At 36.1% G+C, this 6,000-nt stretch overlaps 1 long non-coding RNA gene across 1 annotated transcript in view; it reads right to left on the bottom strand.

The window, feature by feature from the left end:
* LOC117436106 (uncharacterized) overlaps window positions 1-5,716 on the bottom strand; it is a 33,502-nt gene extending 27,786 nt beyond the window's left edge. The window contains exon 1 of the long non-coding RNA XR_004549577.1: window positions 5,644-5,716. This is a non-coding gene — a long non-coding RNA (uncharacterized lncRNA). The remainder of the gene's footprint in view (window positions 1-5,643) is intronic.
* Between the last annotated feature and the right edge of the window lie 284 nt (window positions 5,717-6,000).

Below are 6,000 nucleotides of genomic sequence, written 5' to 3' on the forward strand. Positions count from 1 at the left end.
AGTAGTTGAGATGTGCACACAAACTTCTGTAGCTGGGTAGGACTGACATTAGAAACTGAAAAATTTATCCTCAGTAGCTGTGGGCAATCACAAGCATGTTGGGAGCCTGGATGTTTAAACAGTTAAACCTTGAAATGTCATTCTAGATACCTTCTGAGCACTGGGGTTTAGTTGTTATTCCTTAGAATCCCAGAGAGACATCACAGTCCTATTTTGCTGGCAGCATGTGTAAACCTGCCACAGTGACAGTCCCCGCCTCAGAAATGCTTCAGAAATAAATATGTTATTGTCATTGATATTAGAAGAGAGGACTTCTGTGGGTAAAGGGAACTAGAGAAGTACGTGAGGAAAGAGTCAAATGTAAGGAATAGCAAATGTGGTTACAGCTGCAGATTTCCTTGCAATGGAGTTTCTCAGGGATTTGAAGGGCATCTTTGAATATTACATTTTGGAAAAAGGAAAGAGGCAATCAGTTGGAGACACAGGACATATCCTTTCACTATTCTTTGACAGAAAAATATAGACTTCATCTCTTTCTGAGGATCTTGCATGGAGAAGCTGCAGCGTTAGCAAAAATCCCATGTTCAGCAGCAGTAATTTCAAGTAGTAATTTGAGCAATAGATTTTCTCTCCATTCCCTGGACATTTCTTTAAGCAGAGATTTATCTAAGAGCCACTTTTGGACATTGCCCAGGAGCACAATTATACAGGTTTCCTAATTTCCATCTGAAAAATAGTATCAATTACTTCAATACACATCTAATATTTTAAACACATTCAGCATTCCCTGAATTTTAACAGTGATTAGTGAAATTAATAACCACAAATGGATTTTCTTGACTTGATTGCAGAAGCTGTTAATATTAGAGATTCAGAACATGAGTCTCTTGTTTCAATGAGCCTTTAAAAGTGTGGAACTTAATGACTTTTCTATGCATTGCTTTCAGTATATTTCTAAGTATTAAAAATAATTTAGTTGGATAATAGCATGTCTCTGCTACCAACAAAAGTGACCCAGAGTGGAAATATTTTTATTTGACAGAATAGATTTTCCACAATAAGACTCTTCAAAAGTCATCACCAAAGGAGTGGTGTTTCTCCTAGTAGATTTTTCAGTGCATTACTGAACCAAACTTACAGGAAATGAAGCATAAGTCTCCTCTAAGTAAATAAGCAGGACTAACTGGTACAGATTAAATTGTTTCTTTTAGAGACCTACCCTGTGGAAAAAAATAATTTAAATTGCAATTCAAATTACTCTAGCTTCCTTGAGCTGTTTCCTAATGAGTTACTGAAACTACAGTCACAATTCACATCAGGGAACCACCCAGTTTGGCATTAGCATCTACTTTTAACAGACAAGAATACAGCAATATTTTAGAAATTAAAAACAAAGTGCTAGAGCTGGGCCACAGAGAAGGATGCTTGTATACTTGCACAGTTCATACATAATTCTGTATTCAGTCTCTCATTTACATAAGGCCCAAGAAGCAATAGTATTAATAGTATTATTAGGATTATTGAAGTAGTGGGTCAGCTGTGTCACTTAACCAGATTTTCATGTAGCAATTTCTTCACATCTGTAATAGCTTGTGATTATTCTTTAGGTGTAATTATGTGTGTAAAATGTGATCAACAGCTTTTAGCCTTGTGTCCTGTCAGTAATTACTAATTCCCCCCATATACAGTTTCAGTATGGAGCAGTAGCTGTAAAGGTGATGGGCAGAATGGAGCTGTCCCCAGAGCCCCTAATCAATAGCTCGAAGACTCTGCTGTAATGTGTGCATAACGTAACCCAGTGCCTGGAGCTGCTGTTGCAAATTTCTAAGTGCTATGTCTAGTTTTCTTATGATCATTTACACACCAGCTAGTTTATTGGTTCATGGTTAGACAATTGCACTATGCAATTAAATGTCCATCCCTAAGTTTGATATTTGGATAAGGAGAATTGATTGTGCAGTATACTTCCCAACATGCTAAAGAAATGTTTTACTTGATGTATTGCTTTTTGTAGGTATGTCTCTTGCCTTGTTTAAATAATGCAAATAAACAGAAATTCTGTTCACGAACAAGATAGAGCTTTACTTTCATTATCACCTACTTGCAGATTTGTATTCTCTCATTTTTACACAGTTCAATTTTCACATAAAAGGTAAGTTTTTAATAATAGCAACTAATTCATATGCGTCTTTTTAGAAATAAATGCCAAAACACTTTTTAATCCCACTATGTAGTGGATCACTGAAAGACAAGATGACTTGGTCAGTGTCATACAACAGATATGCCCAATGCTATCTTACGTAACATGCTTTCCTATGCCAAGCGCAGAAGAAAGAGAAATACAGCAACTTCTATTTATAGATAAATAAATTTTCACTAGAAATGTAAGTACTGTTTCTCTTTTTCACTTCTCATTCTAAAACAAAAGTCAGTTCTTCCCTTGATGGTCATAGATAACATATAACACATAACAATTGCTTTTTTTTAAAGCAGTACCCAGATTTCAATAACTGATTCCAAGTATAGTCTTATTTTGCTTACACGCACAAACCACACTTCCAACCTATGTGATCAAGCACCAAATAAAAAATAATTTTCTTCTGGTATCTCAAATCAGCTTCAATATGCAATGCCTACAGAAAAATTATTTCTCAAGAACTGTCTGTGGTCAGAAACCCTTCTTTCACTTGCCTCCTCTTCAAGCAGTTTCTGCACAGCACTGGACATACTTCTTTAAACCAAAATATTGCATTAAAAGTACGTGTAATATACCACGTGTTAATTCTAACCATACTATATGCAATATGCATTAGGCTCAACACACAAAACTAGCTTTCCATTGTCTTTACAGCACAAATTCTCTAAGGCAGGCTACAGTGATGAAAAAATCAGGATATCAATCTTTGAGTCTTTATTTCTAGCTCTAATTGCAGTTTATTTATCAACATCTTTAGTATGCCAGCAAATACTCTGGGGAAAAGTGTGATGAAGCCCTGCAACAACCTGGAGATTTATTTCTAACACTGATACATTTGTTCAAAAGTTTTGTAAGGAACTGTGATGAGTCAGATGTCCTCCACAGGCAGAACTGTACAAAAGTTGAAAACTGTTTAACTGGTTGCTTGCTCAATCCTACACAATACAAGAGGGGAAGAAGACTAGATAAGAAAGATTGTGATTTGAGATAAAGACAGAGACATCACTTACCAATGACTGGCTTGGGGAAAATTAATTCATTGCCCTTTAACATAGATTCAGGCAGTGAGAAACAAAGACAAATATTAAAATACCGTTCTTTCCCCCTTTCCCATGGTCAGCTTTACTTGTTCACTCTGAGTATGAGCTGTGGAAAATATAAAGCAACCCAGTTCAAAGACAAAATCCTTCTTCTGTAATGCTAATAACTCATGTTTATAACATATCTTCCGGTAATTTATTCTCTATCACATGCCTTTCATTTTAAGAATACTTTAATTTTTCCCCCATTCCAGGATGGTACTTTTCCAGACTTGATCAATTTTTAAGGAGTTTCATAAATCAAACTGAACTTTGAAATTAAAGTGCATAACTGTAACTACAGCAAATGGGCACTGTTTGCAGCACTGTAAATAGCGTTAATGAAAAGCAGAACAAGCAGAGCTATTAGGCTACAGACCAGATGGTATCTGAAATTTTGTATTCATTGTGCTAGTTACCAGCAATTTCAGGATGTTTTCCCAAATATAGTAATAGCAATATATTAGCAAAATTATAGTTTTGTGATTCACCTTGACATCTACATTATCTAGCATGCTTTTGTTTTTTTTAACTCTAGCACTTAGCATCTATGTTACATTGGAATCTCAGGTTTGTGGCATAAAAAGTAGGATCCTGTTCACGTTACTTCAGTGAAAAACTGCAGACTGTGACCCCATAAAAGGCAAATTTAAAAAAGAAAAAAGACAAAACCCCATCTGGAACCCCAAATTTGTAAGCCCAGTTAGTAGCTTTAGAAAGCAGTAATTGGCAATGCTGGATTCAAGCTTCCACAGTACAGCTATTGGTTTGCTTGTTTTTGTTTGTTTGGGGGAGGAGTTAATGACTTTGCCTGAATTAAGATGTGTTACATAGAAAAGAGCACTTCTGAAACTTGAATAGACATTCAAGACTTTTAAGTGAAATAATGTTGCTGACAGAGCTGAAAACTGTGAAGGGCAAATGCTTGAAAAGAGGATTAAGAGAGGTATCTCTGGAACAGTTATTCTCTGAGGAGGTTAAGCAGGTAATGTCAGAAAAGGGAGATTTTTTCAAAGAAGAGAATAAAAATCCTAGAAGGGGGAAGAAACCGGTTGCTATTGTAAAACAGGGCAAATTATGGTTCGTATGATTTTTCTGAAGTCATTCATGAAGTATATTAAAACATATGCTATACCTGTAGTTAAAATATATCAATAATATTTAATCAATTTGGTGACTTTTATAACTTGTCTTTTGACAAAAAATACCCCTGAAAATGTATATAAGTACAGTCAGAGCACAGAGTCAGCTAGATTGTCCAACAAGCACTTTCAGTAAGAATAAACTGGAACAGATACTGGAAAAAGCATTCCTGGTAAGCACTAAAAACATGCTTCTATCCTCATTCCTCCCATCCTGTACACCAGCACAAATGTTTGTGTGTGTTCATACAGTGAACTGGGTCAGACAGCTGAGTGGATAAAAATGGGAGGAAGAGAGAGGGAGGAATCATTTTCTCTCAGATCAGATCCTGCATCTGGTTCATTACTTTGACATGCAAACAATTTTCTGACACAACTGAGCCTTGAGAGCAGGGAGCACACAGGTAAGGAGTGAGCAGGAGTGGTGACCCGTAACTGCTGAAATGGCTGCTGAGAAACACCAGATTCAGACAGTGGTAGCAGCTTGCTCTGCTGGTTTGAGTATTTTCCAAAATAATTGACAGGTTGACCTTTTATTACCAGTATTTACTTTCATCAGGATTATCTAAGCAAACAAACCAGACAAACAACCAGCAAGGATCAGAAAGGATAAGCTGCAATAAACTTACTTCTGTCTTACCATTAGATTTCTCTGCTATATTACATTTCTTTTCTTGCTTTTAAGCCCGAATTGCACAATTTTCATCTATTCAGTGACACTTCAGGATTGAAGATCATCTTTTAACCTTCTCAGCTCTATGAAGATTACCCAGCCTGGTTGGCTAATGAACCCAGGCATCCTGTTGGTCATGACATTTATTTACCTCTTATACATCAGTTCAGAGTCCAATGATGTGAGTAATGAGCTACAGTTAAACTTCTTCAACAGATATATATCAAATGAAAGATAATGTTTGCTTTCTAGTAGCTCCTAATGGACTGCTGAGCAGGAAAGAATCTTATGTTAATTTTTTTGACTTGACATTTCTGGCAGTTGCAGAAGCTAGAAGAATGCATTATGAGGCCAGTTAACACTGTGTAGCTGCCTCATACAGGTTGCTGTTTCTAACTAGGGAGATATAGATTGCCTTTTCCTCTCTTATTTCATGATAATATTTTCTGTAGGAGACTCTTCTTTATAGAAGTGACAGCTCCAACAGCAAAATACAATTCCTATAACCAAATGCACAATTTATAAAAGTATTTAACTGAAACCTTCATTTACCTGCTACTTCAGCATGGCATAAAACTTCCTTTAGGAAGGGAAATATTTTCTCTTCAGACAGCAAGTTCATACTGTTGATCATCTCCTTTATTGACTAAAACCTTGTATAAAGAAATGAAAACAAGTATATTTTAATTCTTATATGCCAGTAACCAATCACAATAGTATATAACCTATTACAGATACCTGCTCAGATTTCCTGTACCATTAAAGAAACAGATACTGATGAACTTTGCCATAACTGGATCTCATCTTTTGTACATGAGAACAAACTTGGTAACCAGCTACCTAGTTCCACACTAAAACTGATTTGAGATCCCTACTTCTGTGTGTGCTGGAAAACAAGGTACAGTGCAG

Source organism: Melopsittacus undulatus, chromosome 4 (genome assembly GCF_012275295.1).
Source record: "Melopsittacus undulatus isolate bMelUnd1 chromosome 4, bMelUnd1.mat.Z, whole genome shotgun sequence".
Taxonomy (NCBI): domain Eukaryota; kingdom Metazoa; phylum Chordata; class Aves; order Psittaciformes; family Psittaculidae; genus Melopsittacus; species Melopsittacus undulatus.